The sequence below is a fragment of the Terrapene carolina genome, unplaced genomic scaffold (genome assembly GCF_002925995.2).
Source record: "Terrapene carolina triunguis isolate 2854851 unplaced genomic scaffold, T_m_triunguis-2.0 Scaffold97, whole genome shotgun sequence".
Classification (NCBI taxonomy): domain Eukaryota; kingdom Metazoa; phylum Chordata; order Testudines; family Emydidae; genus Terrapene; species Terrapene triunguis.
In genome coordinates, this window is record NW_020664448.1 from 6,937,926 (window position 1) to 6,955,691 (window position 17,766).

Genomic DNA, 17,766 nt, shown 5'->3' on the forward strand with positions numbered 1-17,766 from the left:
GCCATGCTAGTCAAAACTTTTAGTCACTGTGCCTCAGTTTCCAATCTGTAAAATGGAGATAACAGTACTTTCACTGCCTCCGAAGGCTACTGAATGGTAATTGGGTCCATATAAGCACCTAAGATATTCTCGAATAGAATTGTGTGTTCCTAAGTCAGGCACCAATGCTGGTCGTCAGAACTGTTTGCAACTAGTGCAAAGTTATTATCAGAACAGCTCCTTAGAATCAAAAAAACAAACAGAATTGACTCTACCATGCACTGTAGCTCACTGACAGTTGCTCTTGGGTGGGAAATATGTGCTAGAGCTAAACATTAACTAGTGGTATAAAACCATTGCTACTCTCTCACACTGGAAAGCAGAAGGAGACATGAAAGGAATAAGTGGGAGGCCGTATCATTAGAGATTTCTATTAGAAAAAGGCCAAGTACATATTTCTTGTTCAAAGTGGTTGTAGTTAGTGTTGCACTTGCTATTAATAGAGTTTATTTAGAAATAAATGCTTAGATCCAAAATCTATTCTGAATCGCGGATGACATGTTGGGCAAGGGGAAGTAAAACAGCGTGTGTGACGGCAACAGAGATGAGAGTTTTGTTAGTAATAATCTGCGTGGCATGTTAGAGCCAACAGCACTTGTGCAATAACATTTAAATGCTCCAATCCAAAGCATACTGAAGTTACTGGGAGTTTTTCCCATTCGTTTACTGGCCTGCTTTGGATCAGACTAGCACCACACTCTCCTACGCTCTGACTGACACAAAGGGTTGCAATAATTGTAGCCATTAAGAAATTCAGTCTATTGGTCTGTGCAAATCTGGAAAATCAGGAACTCCCTGACAGAGCCTCCCACTCCGGCCTTGGGAGAGTTTCATTCTGCCTCAGTTTTCCGCCTTTGGAAACGTGGAGTAATAATATTTACCTCCTTACCACATAGGGCTGTTCTGAGAACCAGCTAAATATGGTGATGCATTTATTTAAATGAAAAACAGCATGCTGTTTGTTTTTAAAAATTAGGGCCAAATTCTTCATTGGTTTAGAAATTCAACATTGCTCCATTGACTACAATGCTATTCGCTACTATTGAGTTTATTGGAGAGGTGCTGATTTACACCAGCTGTGGGTCTAGCCCCTTAATATAAATATAGTTCCCAGTGACCACAGTCAGCATTGGACTCCAAAATGCCAGGCACTGTTCAAAAACATACCCAGATGCAATCCCTGCCCTAGGGAGCTTACAAACTAAAGCCGCGGTGTTGCTATCAGATTGCACCCACAAGAAGCCTTTGATTTCAGGGGAACTCTGTATGGGGACCTGCAGATCCAGCTGTGGGATTGTGAGAATGTGCCTCTCTAAACCTTGAGACACAAGTCAGTTTTGAATTAAATTAAAATGTTCATGGTCTGCCAATGGCCACATTATCCATATTACTCTTCCTTCACCTTGGGGATACTGAATGCTGTCTTAGCCCTTGATCCTGTGATCAGATCCCTGTGAGGGGACCTGCACCCACATAGAGGCCCATTTAGTCCATAAGCTCCTCATGGGCTCAATGGCCCACCTGTTTGAATCGAATGTTAGAATCAGGACCTTAGACTGTAGTATCCTTGGGGCATGGTCCATGTCCTCCTAATGTTTGTACTGCACCTAACACTACAGTCCTAATGGAGAGCTCTAGAGAATACTGTGATACAAATAATAATTAATGAGTCTTTTCAAATGCCAAACCATTATCTCCTCCTCAACACAGTCACCCTGTGCAATCTTCCCCTTCAGGGGAAGCCTGAGAAAATAAATCGGCCTTGCAATGGTGCCCTGGAAAGCCAAAACTTATCAGCTCTATCAGGCCAATAGGGGTATAGTAAGCTCCAAAATGGAAAGACCTTAATGGAAAGTACTGGAGTGAGGTCAAAAAAATTTTTTTTTTCCTTTTCTGGGACATTTCAACATATCCAAATTACTTTCAGTTCTGAATTGTAACAAATTTAAAATTTCTGCAAGACAAAAAATTTCAGAAGCTTTTACATAGGAAATGTCAACTCTGAGAATGTTGACATTTTTGATTGAACAGAGAGTCATAATGCAAACTGAGGTCTATATAACCTTCCAGGCATTCTACAGAGTTCTGACCAAGGAGTTCATAGAATATCAGGGTTGGAAGGGAGCTCAGGAGGTCATCTGGTCCAACCCCCTGCTCAGAGCAGAACCAATCCCCAGGCAGATTTTTGCCCCAGATCCCTAAATGGCTCCCTCAAGGATTGAACTCACAACCCCTGGTTTAGCAGGTCAATGCTCAAACCACTGAGCTATCCCTCCCCCCAATTTTTTTTATTTTTTTTAATTTTTACCAATCACGATCCGCTTTAATCACTGCAGTGTGTAAACATTGGTTAATATCCATTAATGCTCCAATCCCTCTGTAAACAGCAGAGCGCTACAGGTTACAAGCCTAGGCGATTATGCTGGCGTCTATGAGCAGGTTAGAGGCGGCAGGCCCAGCACCGGCCTGCAGCCAATGCTGAACTTCGTTCAGTGTTCTTTGTGCAAAGACCTATCTGCTAATTTGGCATTTGTGGAGGCTGGGAGGTATCTATCGCCATGGGAACAGCCCCAGGCCTCCACCTTCCAAGGCAGCCAGCCCTCGGAGTTGTGATGAAGAGTGGACATGAGTTATTTTACACCCATACAAGGCTCTCTTGAAAATTGTTTCAGACAAGACTAACTCAAGCCACACTATGGTCAGAGCTTATGAAGAAGCTGAAGAGTGGATTCCCTACCATGGATCTAGAGATGTAGCTACATTCACTCAAGCTTGCTCCAGTACGTAAAAGGAGCATGGAGTTATGCTCTTGGTAAATATGGATACAGTTTAGGGCTGGATGGAAACTGGAACTCCTGTCTCCGGGAAATTCTGAAATTAAAAAAAATGCATTTTGACATGGAACAAAGAATGAGATCTGGATATTTCCCATAGAAGGGACACTTGGAAGTGTCATTTAGAAAAAGCTGAAATATTTCATTTAAACCTTTGGGAAACATTTCTGAGGCTCTCCAAGTTGCCTAGAGCCCTGGCAGCCAAACAGGTGGGGAAATGGGCAGCTTGGGGAGCCTGGAAGACGAGACTCTGAGACAGACTGCTGTGGAGGTTGGCCTGGATCAAGGGAGTCAGGAAGCCCCTGTCTTCCAAGGAATGGGGAAACCTGAAAGCCTTAGGGCAGTGGTCCCAAAACTGTGGGGCGTATCCCCCTGGGGGGGGGGAATCGAGGAATGTTTGCGGGGGAGCATGGCGGGGCCCAGGCCAGCCTCCACGGGGTGGTGGGAAAGGAGTGCCAAGCAGCCCCTCTCTGCCCTCAACCTCAGCTCTATTCCGCCCCCAGCTCAACTCCGGCCACAGCTCCACTCCACGCTCCACCCCCAGCCCAGCTCTGCCCCCAGCCACAGCTCCACTCCACTCCATTCTCCACCTCCAGCCCAGCTCTGCCCCCAGACACAGCTCCACTCTGCCCCCTACTCCGCCCCCAGCCATAGCCACAGCTCCTCTCCTCCCCCTCTCCACCCCCAGGCCAGCTCCGCTGCTAGCCCCAGCTCCTCTCCCATCCCCAGTTCTGACCCCAGCTCTGCCGTCAGCCCAAACTCCCCTGCTGCACTAACTGTACAGTAATGTGGGTGTGTGCGGACAGATTCCATTACTGGTAAGGGGGGATGCGACAGGAAAAGTTAGGGCACCACTGTCTAAGGACTTCCAGAGCTTTCAGGTTTCCAGCTCCCCATCAGTCCACCAGGTAGGCTGCTCTGGAGCCCAAATTGGCAAGGAGCTGGGAGCTTGGAAGTCTAGGCTACTGGGGAGCCCACTAAGAAGTCTTCTGAGGAGCCAGGTGAATTTGCTGGCAGGAAAACAGGAAGGTATTCATCAGAATTTTGTTGAAATCACCATATTCCCACAGAACAATTAGATTTCAATGAATGGCTATTTTCTGCCAGAAAAATGTTCCATCAGAAAATTTCCAACCAACTCTAATACGAATTTTTATTACATATATTAACAAATAAATGTTTACTCATGTTGAGTTATCAGGCTGCTTCATTTTTCCACCTGAAAATTCTTTTAATATTCACTGTGTCCTACTACTACTTACTAAATAGGGGACTGAACCACACCATTTGGATTTGGATTCAGAAGCAAATTTTCCTAAAGATAGAGAGTGTCTTGATCTAGAGGTTTGCTTCAATCTCTCATATAGCTAGAAGACATCCAGTAAGTGTGGATCCATGTCAAAACTCTCCAAAAGTTCAGGGATGTCCAGATCCTGGGTTTCAGTTAAAGTCCATTTTTACTACTCATGTTTCTCCTCTTGCAACTTCAGCTCAGTGTTCACACAGAAGATGAATGATCCAGTGGTTATGGCTGTAGACTCATAGCCAAGGATTAGGAAACCAAAATTCAATTACAGGCTGTGCCACAGATTTCCTATGTGATCTTGGGAAAGTCACTTAGTCCCTCTGTGGTTCAGGTATGGACAAAGAGCTCTTTAATATTTTTAATGAAATAAATACTACTGGGAATTGTGTGATCATGGGTGATTTTAATTCCCCAGATATAGATTGGAGGACAAGTGCTACTAATAATGGTAGGGCCCAAATATTCCTGGATGTGATACCTGACAGATTTCTTCACCAAACAGTCATGAAACCAACAAGAGGTGATAAAATTTTAGACTTAAGTAAATAATAAGTAGCAGTGACCTCAAAGAAGAACAGGTTGTAGAGGACAACTATGGTTTGAGTGATCATGAGTTAATTCAGTTGAAACTAAATGGCAGGATAAACAAAAACAGCCAGGGTGGTCTCTTGCCATGCTTACTATCTTTCCCACATAGTGGGATAGTTTGTTCTTGTGCCCTTAATAATGTCTCTGAAAAACTGCCAACTCTCTTGAACTGTTTTTTTTCCCTTAGGCTTGCTTCCAATGGGATCTTACTTACCAACTTCCTGAGTTTGCTAAAGTCTGTCTTCTTGAAATCCATTGTCTTTATTTTGCTGTTTTCCCTCCTACCATTTCTTGGAATCATAAACTCTATCATTTTATGATCACTTTCATCCAAGCTGCCGTCCACTTCCAAGTTCTCAACCAGTTCCTCCCTGCTTTTCAAAATCAAATCCAGAACAGCCTCTCCCCTAGTTGCTTTCTACACCTTCTGAAATAAAAAAAAGTCTCCAATTCATTCCAAAACTTGTTGGATAATCTGTGACATGCAGTATTATTTTCCCAGCAGATATCTGGGTAGTTGAAGTTCCCCATCACCATCAAGTCCTATGCTTTGGATGATTTTGTTAGTTCAATAAAAGCCTCATCCACCTCTTCTTCTGGGTTAGGTGGTCTATAGTGCACCCCAGCCAAGACATCACTCATGTTTTTTACCCCTTTTATCCTTAGCCAGAGAAATCTAAGTGGATTTCAGTAACGTATTTGATACAGTTCCACATGGGAAATTATTAGTTAAATTGGAGAAGATGGGGATTAATATGAGAATTGAAAGGTGGGTAAGGAACTGGTTAAAGGGGAGACTATAATGGGTCATGATGAAAGGTGGACTGTTAGACTAGAGAGCGGTTAGTAGTGGAGTTCTCCAGGCTCAGTCTTGGGATTGATTTTATTTAATATTTTTGTTAAAGATCTTGGCATAAAAAGTGGTGGTGTGCTAATAAAATTTGCGGATGACACAAAATTAGGAGGTATTGCCAATACAGAGGAAGACCAGAATATCATACAAAAAGGTTTGGATGAACTTGAAAATTGGAGTAAAAGAAATGGGATGAAATTTAACAGTGCAAGGCCATGCACATAGGGAAAAACAAGAAGAATTTTTTTGCTATAAGCTGGGGATGTATCAGTTGGAAGCAACAGAGAAGGATAAAGATCTGGGTGTCTTTCTAGTTGCTCACAGGATGACTATGAGCCGCCACTGTGATGCAGCTGTGAAAAAGGCTAATGCAGTCCTAGGATGTATCAGGCAAGGTATTTCCTGTAGAGATGGGAAAGTATTATTGTGATTATACAAGGCATTGGTGGGATCTCATCTGGAATACTGGGTGCAATTCTGATCTTCCATCTTTCAAGAATTCAAACTGGAACAGGTGCAGAGAAGGGCTACTAGAATGACTAGACACGTGGGGACTTAAGGAGTTTGGGTATGTTTAGCCAAACAAAGTGAAGGCTGAGGGGAGCTATGATTGCTTTCGATCATCAGGGAGAGAGAGAATTGTTTAAGTTAAGGGGAAATGTTAGCACAAGAATAAATGGATATAAACTAGCCATTAACAAGTTTATGCTGGAACATAAGAACGTAAGAACGGCCATACTGGGTCAGACCAAAGGTCCATCTAGCCCAGTATCCTGTCTTCTGACAGTGGCCAATGCCAGGCATAGGCGCCAACTTTTCCCAGCGCTGGTGGGTGCTCGCCCCCGGCCCCGCCCCGGCCCTGCCTCGACTCCACCCATGACCCGCCCCTGCCCCGCCCCTCATTCCAACCCCTTCCCCAAAGTCTCCGCCCCAACTCCACCCCCTCCCTGCCCCTATTGGACTCCTTCCCCAAATCCCTGCCCTGGACCCACCTCTTCCCTGAGCGTGCCGTGTTCCCCTTCTTCCCCCTCCTTTCCAGCGCTTGCCACCGCGAAACAGCTGTTTTGTGGCAGCAAGCGCTGGGAGCGAGGGGGAGAAGCGGGGATGCGGCACGCTCAGGGGAGGAGGCAGAGGCGGATTGGAGGTGAGCTGGGGCGGGGGGTAGGGTGGAGAGCTGCCGGTGGTTGCAGAGCACCCACCAATTTTTCCCCATGGGTATTCCAGCCCCGGAGCACCCACGGAGTCGATGCCTATGATGCCAGGTGCCCCAGAGGGAATGAACCGAACAGGTAATCATCAAGTGATCCATCCCCTGTCGCCCATTCCCAGCTTCTGGCAAACAGAAATTAGACAAAGGTTTCTAACCATCAGAAGGATGAAGTTCTGGAAAAGCCTTCCAAGGGGAGTAGTGGGAGAAAAAAGCATAACTTGTTTTAAGACTGAGCTCGATAAGTTTGTGGAGGGGCTGGTGAGACAAGACTGCCTACAATGGCATATGGCCCATCAACAATTGCTATTAGCAAATATCTCCAATGGCCAGAGATGGGACACTAGATGCTCTGAGTTACTATAGCGAATTCTTTCTTGGTGTCTGGCTGGTGGGTCTTGCCCACATGCTCAATGTCTAACTGATCACCATATTTGGGGTGAGAAGGAATTTTCTCCCAGGTCAGACTGGCAGAGACACCCCCCCTTTTTTTTTACCTTCCTCTTCAGTGTGGGGCATGGGTAACATGCTGGCTTTAACTACAGTAAATGATGACTTATCTGTAACTTGAAGACTTTAAATCAAGCTTTGAGGACTTCAGTAACTCAGCCAGAGGTTATAGATATACTACAGGAGAGGGTGAGCGAGGTTCTGTGGCCTGCATTGTGCAGGAGATCAGACTAGATCAGTGGTTTTCAACTTGTGGTTCATGGACCCCCGTGGGCCCACAGACTATGTCTAAGGGCTCCGTGAAAGGTGACTATGAAAATAAAGTTTCTGATCCCAGAAACGGCATTCTGTTTTTCTTAATTAATCAAAAGTATGTGAATACCCCCACCTACAGGTCAAAACCCAGAAGTTTTGTTAGTACCATAGAAACCCGCAGTTTAACGCCCTTTCTCACACTGCGTCAAATGCCGTGCTGAACAGGTGCAACATTTATAGTTGAATTCTGCTCAGTCAGTTTTTAGTCTAAGACTTCTATGGTAGGGAGTCTGTGGACCACAGATTGAATTTCCACAGGGGTCTGCCCCTCCATTCAAATTTTTTAGGCGTCTGCAAATGAAAAAAGGTTAAAACCAATGGATTAGATAATCATAATGGTCCCCTCTGGCTCTAAATCTACGTGTCCATGAGTTCCCTATCTGTATAATGGGGACAATAGCACTTTGCTACTTTACAGGGTTGTTGTAGGGATCAATACATTAAACATTGTGAGGCACTCAGAAACTATAATAACAGGGGCCACATCAGAACCTGAGATAAAGACACATTCGATTTCCATGCCTATGAGCCTCAATAATGCGCCCCTCCCCCCATTTCATTGCTGAATTCCAGTGTGCCAAATGCCCCTAAGAAGAACACTGTGAACAAATCCTTTTCTTAATTGGGGGCATGGAAAGGCTTGAAAGTAAAATCAACATTTAGCATCTGTGAGCACCAAGACAACCATATCTGTCACACTTGAAATCATAGAATCGTAGAGCCCTACGGTTAGAAGAGACCACAAAGGTCATTTCGTCTGACCCCCTGCCAAGATGCAGGATTTGTTGTCGCTAAACCATCCAAGACAGATGGCTTTCCAGCCTCCTTTTGAAAACTTCCAGTGAAGGAGCTTCCATGACTTTCCTAGGCAGTTTGTTCCATTGTCCTATTGTTCTCTTACAGTTAGGAATTTTTTTCTGAGATTCAATCTAACACTGCTATGCTGTAGTTTGAACCCATTGCAAATGCACAACATCTAGTACAATCTTTGTTTTCTTTCTGGGTGGTCTTTGTGGGGGTGACTGGTTTGTTGCTTCAGTGCAGGGGAAGCCAGGTAGGGTTTTTTTTCTATATCCTAGGGCATGTCTATACTTACCTCCGGAACAATCCATCCAGCGGGAATCGATTTATCATGTCTAGTGAAGACACGATAAATCGATCGCCGAGTGCTCTCCCGTCGACTCCGGTATTCCACCAGAGTGAGAAGCGCAGGTGGAGTCAACGGGGGAGTGTCAGCAGTCGACCTACTGCAGTGAAGACACCGCGGTAAGTAGATCTAAGTACGTCGACTTCAGCTACGTTATTCACGTAGCTGAAGTTGTGTAACTTAGATCGATTCTCCCACCCCCACCCAGTGTAGACCAGGTCCTAGTTGGTATAATTCGACTCCAATGAAACTATTCTTGTTTACACCAGCTGAAGGTGTGGCCTGCAGTTTCTAATCTCTTGATTATCTCTTACAATCAAGTCTGATTTAGAGAGGTACAATGGAGGATCTCAGCTCAGGAATCTTTCCTTTGGCATTTAAAAAAAAAAATCTGCCAGTGAGTGGCAAGAAATAAATCCAGAAACCTGTACTGAGTGTTCCTTTCCTGTAGACTTCCATAGGAATAGGGGACTGCTATCTCACTAGGCAGTCATTACATTAATGCATCCTGGAAATATCTTTTTTCTGTCATATTTATAGTAATTATGTCAAAGGGCGAATTTACATCATTTGAGTTGATTGCCACTGGTTTGTGAAAACACACTGTTTGACGTATTCACAAGGTGCAATTTCTGTATGCGGAATGTAATCATATGGAATAAAAAACTCAAGGGGAAGCTACATTTGCTGAATACATCCTGCTTGAAGTTCAGTGTTGTTTAGTAATTTTTCCAAATTTGAAAATGCCCTCCATTCAATCTGGGCATTTGCCAGATTTAAAACAAAAATGTTTTTGAGTTATACATGTGTTAAAAATGTAAAAAGCATATTTGCTAAATGCACAGACATGCAAAAGTAACAATTTGTTAATTTGGTTAAAAAATATTTCAGCTGTTGCCAAGACCGTGTGTGAGAACTTTTGCTCTGCAGTGAAAGTTTATAGCCTATTTCGTTCCCCCCAAAATAAGTTTTTGTATTGGAAAACATATAGGTCTACTGGTACTTCATAGTTGTATTTTAAGGATCATTTAATGAATGTTTGTAAAGCATGTTGAGTTCTTAATATGCTTTAATGCTTGAACGTTGCTAGAGACGTGGAAGGTAATATTATTTTGTGGTGTCATTCATTTTGGCAGTTAGAAGTTGACTTATGCTTTGAAACACTCAAAGACGAACTATGTATATTATTTCTTTCTTTCAAGCAGTGTGATCTGGGGGATAGAGCACTGGACTGCACTCAGGAAACCTGGCTTCTAGTCATGCCTCTGCCACTAGCCTCTCTATGCCTCATTTTCCCCATCTGTAAAATGGGCATAATGATACTTATCTCTCTTTGTAAAATGCTCTGAGATGTACTGATGAAAAACATTATATAAGAGATAGCTATTATTAGGATTCTATCTCATTTTATTAGGGTAGGTGTGCTAATCCCATTGTCCTGTTAAATTTCCAACTTTTGTAATTAACTCCTCCGTCAGTTATTAGATCTGATCTTCCTCTTCATTTTCTGGTTTGAAGCATTCCCTATGTTCCCCATAAGTGTCTGCATTTTGTTAGTGAATGAAGCAATACCTGTGCTTAGCATTAATTATTATTCTCTTTGCTTAAACAATTATTTGTGTCCTTTCTGCTTAGTGGTTCTGATAAACAATTCTGATTATTATTATTATTAAAACTTCATGTTTCTTCTCTCAACACAAAGCTGGAAATAATGAGTTTTTAAACGGTTTTAACGATGGATCTGGATTTGACCTTCTGATACAAAGGGTCAGTAGGAATCCATTTTTTAAAAAATGTCCAGCTAAATAGGTCCTTCATATCACAATAGAGCATTTTCTTTTTAATTGGTTGGCAAGAAGTGCTATAATAGTCAAGTAAAAGCTTTCTCTTGTGAAAGTAATCATATATCCTTCAGGTAGTTCTTAATTACAATTTTGCCTTGACAGCAGTCTGTGCCTCTCTAGTGTACTTCATGACTGAATGTTTTACTGCTATATCCTTGACTGATATACACCCAGAAAAAGGTAGCGAAAATGTGACACCTCATTTGTTATGGAGATAGAAATATGACCTATGTGCCCCAAGTATAATCCCAAAAGATTGTCGCTCCCCTGCTCTACTCTCATTTGTACTTAAAAAAAAAAATCATCAGCGTAACAACTGATCTAGGGGGTGGGGGCGTAAAAAGCTCTAACAACACCATTGAGGTTGCAGACATTGTTAGAAGTTGGACAGAAAAGTGGTCAGCAACAGACTGCTGGCTTGCCTGCTGGCCATTTCTATACATGTCAGTTTAGGTCGGCGGTATATCTTGCCATTTCTTTATATGGAATTCTAGAAAGAAACTATTATACAGAGATGAGAATTCATTTCCAGGCTTGAAGGCTGTCTCCCACTGAGATTTGGGTGGAAATTTAAGTTTGGCCCTTTGTTGGACTGTTTGGAAATTACAGAAATCTAAAATGTTTTCCAAGGACAAGAAATTGGAGCTCTTTTCACTTAAAGGCCCCAATCCTACAAACACTCACATCCTTGAATTTACACACACAGAGAAGATGTAAATCCATTCATTTCAAGCGTACAGACACACAGACAATTCCATTGACTTCAAGTATGTCTTGTCAACTAATCAGAAAAATATTACAGACACAAAAGGCCTATTTTTCTGGACATTTGAAAACACAATTGACTTGGATGGAGCTACTGACATGTGTGAAGTTAATCGTGCGTGTAACTGTTTGCAATATTGGGACTATTAGTGTCTGTGTGCACCACATCTGATATGGGGGGAGGGATAGCTCAGTGGTTTGAGCATTGGCCTGCTAAACCCAGGGTTGTGAGTTCAATCCTTGAGGGGGCCACTTAGGGATCTGGGGCAAAAATCTGTCTGGGAATTGGTCCTGCTTTGAGCAGGGGGTTGGACTAGATGACCTCCTGAGGTCCCTTCCAACCTTGATATTCTATGATTCTATGTCTTGGGGCTATGGGAACTGTTTATTTTTGAAGACAAGACCTGATAGAAAAAGAGATGAAGGATATATACAAAATAATGAATTGTACAGAAAAAGTAAATCAGGTGTTCCTATTTATCCTCTTTCACACAGTTGCCTTGTACCAATCTGGTTCACTGGCTCAACACAGACTCAAAAGAAAATAATACCACATGTTGAATAAACAACAGCACACACAAATTGAATTCATTGAAAGTCACCCATCCAAGTACTATCCCAGTCTCTCTGTTTAGTTTTTAAGAAGATCTCAAGAAGATCCCAGCACATGGTAGCATGACAACAAGCAGCCGGTGTGAGATTTTCAAAAGCACTCCACACTAACTGCTTCCATTGAGGTTGATGGGAGTTTTACCATTGGTTTCAATGGAAACAGAGTAAAGCCGATGCAGAGTGTTTTTGAAAATCTCACCCTCCATATTGATCCTGATCATAAATATTAACAAGAGCGCCATGAAACGTAATTGTCAATTGAAAATTTTATGACTACTTAAACAATGAAAAGCAATCAGTTGCCCTGGACTTTCCTGTTTTTAGAATGTCTGGCAGGTCTTAAAAATAACAGCATACACATAATAGCACTGACGTGTACATTTGTTTTGCAATCTGGGAAGTCGCCATACCTGCTGTGTTTAATTTCAGGGGTCTGGGTTATGATGAAAGAAAAACAAGAACAGTTTGCTATTTCAACTGGAAAAGAGTATTTTCATCAATAGGAAAATAAGTCCACAATCTCAGCAAGTGTAGCCTGTAGATTCCCCTAATATATCTGATCTTTATCTTCTGTTGTGAACTGATGTCATGTGTGCCTGACTGACATATATAATGCAGTCATTTTAGAGTTGGGTGAATACCTCAAAACATTCATTTAGTTTTTAAAACCAATTCATTGTAACTCTGCCCAAGTCAATCTGCATTCACAAACAATTCTAGTGAATGGTTGACATTTTTTCAAATTTTCAAAATTTAGTCAAAAATGTTCAAGGACATTTTTCATCTCTTTTCAACTAGAGCTATGAATGACCTTTACTACCCAAAAGCAAATGACCTTTACTACCCAAAAGCCAAATTTTAAAGTTTGAATATGGACAGCCTGCAAATTTCAAATTTTACACTCATATGTGCCTTTCATAATTCATGCTGCTGTTGGCTAATTACGTAACTAGTTATCTAGGACGTGATTCGTCTCTTGCTGTAGTCGGTAAGTCCCATTGACTTCAGTAACAGTTGGACTGGGCCCCTAATAAGGGAACCATATGAGATATGCAAAGGACCAGTAACAATGTGAATTCCAAATATTGGTCTATGAAGGTTTATGAAGAATCTGCAAACCACAGAGTATTCATTGAAGATATAGGCAAATCATTTCAAATAATGAACAAATCTGTGAATTTTGCAATATGTTCATGGACAAGTCATGAAGAGAAAAAAGGTGAAATAGCTCTACAATATTTATTTATGGCTGCATTGTCTCTTGCCCAAATGTGGTTGTGCAGGGAAGTATAAGGGAGAAAGGATTCTCTGCCACATTGCAAAGTCTGTATTGGAAAAGAAAGTCTGCACTGTCATCTCCAGGAGCTGGTAGATAGTCTATGAACACTATCTCTGACTTTTCTTAAGTTGCAGTCAGAGAGCCCTTCTGTAAGCCCAAAGATCATCTTGGCACCACAGGTGATATCCTCACCCCATTTAAATCAATGGGATTGTTGCCATTGTCTTCAATGGAGCAAGGATTATTTGTCCCATTGCTCCAAACAGGTCAGATGCAGAGCAGGGTGTCATTAGCATGTAAAATGCATTGCAGTCCACGTCCCTTCTCTAACGCTTCCAGCAACCTCATATAAATGTTGAAAAGTAGGGGTGAAAATAGAACCCCCTGTGCTACCTGTGGTAATATGGAACCATAGAATCATAGAATATCAGGGTTGGAAGGGACCTCAGGAGGTCATCTAGTCCAACCCCCCTGCTCAAAGTAGGACCAATCCCCAACTAAATCGTCCTGAGGAAACCCGAGGAATCGAAAAATTGCCGGAATTGCCATGCTGCCACCTACTCAATGGCCTTTCTCAAGCTGGGGAGATAGAATACTGGTCAATAGTCAGAATGGCAGCATCAGAAGTTGGTTTATTGGTGATGGGCCTTATGATGCCATCTTTAACAGCCATTGGAATATTGTGCCCCTGTATGGGAACAATGATAATCTCTACTGAAGTAGACCCATTACTTCCCTACTAGACTTCATCATTCAGAAAGGGCAATGGTAGAACTCAGGTTGTAGCATGAAGCTATCTCACTACCTCAATAACGTCACAGAGTAATACTGGCTGAAACTCAAGTATTGAATGTTCAGGGTGAAATCCTGGCTCCGATGAAGTCAATGGCAAAATTGCCATTATTAATGATTACTATTAATTATAGGATTCATAGATTCCAAAGCCAGAAGAGACCATTGTGATCATCTAGTCTGACCTCCCGTGTAACACAGGCCAGAGAACTTCCCCAAATTAATTCCTGGAGGATATCTTTTAGAAAAGCATCCAAACTGTATTCATAAAATTGTCAGTGATGGAGAATCCACCATAACCCTTGGTAAATTGTTCCAATGGTTAATTACTCTTGCTGTTAAAAAAATTACACCTTATTTCCAGTCTGAATTTATTTAGCTTCATCTTCCAGCCACTGGATCATGTTATACTTTTTTTCTGCTAAACTGAAGAGCCCATTGGTACATATTTGTTCCACATGTACATATTTATAGACTGTAATCAAGTCACCCAGTAAAATTCCCTTTGTTAAACTAAACAGATTAAACTGTTTGAGTCTATCACTATAAGGCAGTCTTTTTACTCCTTTATTCAGTCTCAGGGCTCTTCTCTGAACCTTCTCCAATTTATCAGCATTCTTGTACTATGGGCACCACAAGTGGATACGGTATTTCAAGAGCAGTCGTACCAGTGCCAAATACAAAGGTAAAATAACTGATCTACTCCTATGTGATATTCTCCTCTTTATGCATCCCAGGATCCTATTAGCTTATAAATCATATTTATTAGGTTAGCGCCTAAGCACCGACCAAGAATGGGGCCCCACTGTGCTAGGGCCCAGGATTTCACATGCAATTTTTGTCCCCCATGACACTATTATGTTTCCATGGCAGTAGACATCTCAATCCAGTTTAGCAAAGTATCATGAAAATCTAGTTTGTCTGTATATTAACATGAAAATTTTTGACACAGAGAAAAACTCGACTTTATAACCGAGTGGAGGCAGCTGTGATTCACCAAGCTGTCAACCACTCAGAACAACCCCACCAGGCAAAACAGAGCTGAAGAAACTTTCCATTGTGGGGCTTCAAATGAGGCTCCAGCCAACAGTCACTTAAATAAAAATAGATTCATTAGAAGCCTACTTACTGTAGAGTATGCAAAAAGCACTAGATGACAGACAAAATGAAAAAAGATTAACTTCCCAAAGCAGGGCTGTCAGGGAGCTGATGGAGTGAAACACAAGTTACTGGTTACACTTCACTTCTGCCTGCCTTAGAAAAAAATAGCATTTACAGAACGCTGGTGCAAGGCAGTGGCTCATATGCCAATATGATTAAGTAACAATTGCTTAGAATTCCAATCTGTGTTGTCAGAAGTCTCCCTTCCCATCTCTACCAGACCTTTCTCTTAATGAGCTGGGACACTAATCTTGGCTCTGATACTGTGCTTTCCCCCTGCCACCCCCCCCCCCCCCCCCCCCCCCGCTAGCCTGACAGGCTGATTTCTATGTAATGGATGTGCTCTTTCCTTTTCACCTAATTAGTTACATTTTATGGTAGCTGGTGTGGAACAGCAGCATCAACTATAGCTCCAGGAGGGTCACATTTTGGTTGTTGGTGTTTTTATTTTTTAAAGGAGCTAATGAATTAATTTAGCCACAACATTGTGTACTCTGCTAACCGAACCTCTTAATTAACAGGCAAAGTTTCTTATAATTAATAAAATATCCAGAAGACACAAATCACTAGGACTTAAAAGACAGAAAAAAAATGCACCAAATGGTGAAAAAACAACAACACAAGCACCTTCAAATTAGTGGGAAATGGGGCTTTCCCCCCATAGATTATGGCTTTCAATTTGACCCAAGTCAGCAGAGCCACTGAAGGCATCATTGGCTTGTCTAAGGGTATGTCTACACTACCCGCCGGATCGGCAGGTAGTGATCGATCTATTGGGGATCGATGTATCGCGTCTCGTCTAGACACGATACATCGATCCCCGAACGTGCTCCCCGTCGACTCCAGAACTCCACCAGGACGAGAGGCGGAAGCGGCATCGACGAGGGAGCGGCGGCCGTCGATCCCGCGCCGCGAGGACACGAAGTAAGTCAATCTAAGTTGATCTAAGATACGTCGACTTCAGCTACGCTATTCTCATAGCTGAAGTTGCGTATCTTAGATCGACCCCCCCTAGTGTAGACCAGCCCTAAGTGAAATGAGCTGATGGACCCATTCCAGTCTGTAATGGACAGGACTCACACATTACAGGTGCCAACTTTCCAAAGTGCCGGGGGGTGCTCGACCCCCGGCTCTGCCCCAGGCCCTGCCCCCAATTCACCCCTTCCCCCAAGGCCCCACTCCCACCCCTCCTCTTCCCACCCCTGCTGCCAGGTGGGAGGCGTGGGGAGGGAAGGGGGAGCTGATGGGGGGGCTCAGCATCCACCATTTTTTCCCCATGGGTGCTCCAACCCCAGAGCACCCATAGAGTTGGCGCCTATGGTCCTCTTGCTGGAAGTCACAGCAGAGAGGCCAAGGGCTGACGAGGCAGAGTGACTGCTCTATCATCTCATTGCTAGAGAGCAGACTTGCTGGCATATTGGTAGTGCAGTGCAAGATACTAGCCCTACTATTAACTAAGCTGTACCTACTGTGACTAAACAAACACTCCCTTTTCCAGCAGTCAGTCTGATCATTCTTCTTCTTATTATACACAAATGGGATTTTGAAAAATGCAATTAAAATAAAACCTAAGTTCTGTAATTAATAAATAATAGTGTGTGAAAGGTTTATAGTGCATGTGTTGGCTTCCATTTAGGATCGTGGCTTATTTGGTGCCTGATCCAAAGCCCACTGAAACCAGTGGGGAGACCCAATTGATTTCAAAGAGCTGTATATCAGGCTCTATGAGCCCTGTTTTAAATGTCCCTCTCCATACTCAGACTTGGTTGTGAGTAATATTGTTGCCCCTTTTCAACCTGAGCAGCTAGTCAAAATTCAGGGCCCTGGGGATGTTCCAGCTGGGAATAGAAATTGATGGTCTGGTATTTCCTTAGACACAGTTTTGTCTGTGTACAATGAATGTACAAAGTCCTGAGTCTCTGAACGCAGAGGGAATCAGATGGTAGGACATAGGGCAGGGGTGGGCAAACTACGTCCCACGGGCCCGATCCAGCCCCTTAGGGCTTTGGATCCGGCCTGCGGGATTGCCCCCTGTTGCGCTGCGGGCCCCGCGCTGCTCTCAGAAGCGGCCGGCACCACGTCCCTGTGGCCCCCGGGCGGGGGGGGCAGAGGGCTTCGTGCGTTGTCCTTGCCTCCAGGCACCATCCCCTGCAGCTCCCATTGGCTGGGAACGGGGAACTGCGGCCAGTGGGAGCTTTGGGGGAGGTACCTGGAGGTGCAGCAAGGGCAGCGCACGCAGAGCCCTGTGCTGCCCCTCCCCCAGGGGCCGCAGCGCTTCCTGGGGCAGCGCGGGGCCGGGGACAGGGCAGGCATGCAGGGAGCCTGCCCTGGCCCTGGTGCGCGCCGCTGCCACCCCGGAGCCGCTTTAGGTAAGAGGCGCTGGGCCGGAGCCCGAACCCCTCCTGCCCCCTGCCCCAAGCCCCCTGCCTGTACCTCGTACACCTCCTGCACCCCAACCCCCTGGCCTGAGCCCCCTCGAACACCCCACCCCCCTCCTGCACCTCAACCCCCTGCCCTGAGCTCCCTGCTGCACCCTGCACCCCTGTGCACCCCAACCCCCTGCCCTGAGCCCCC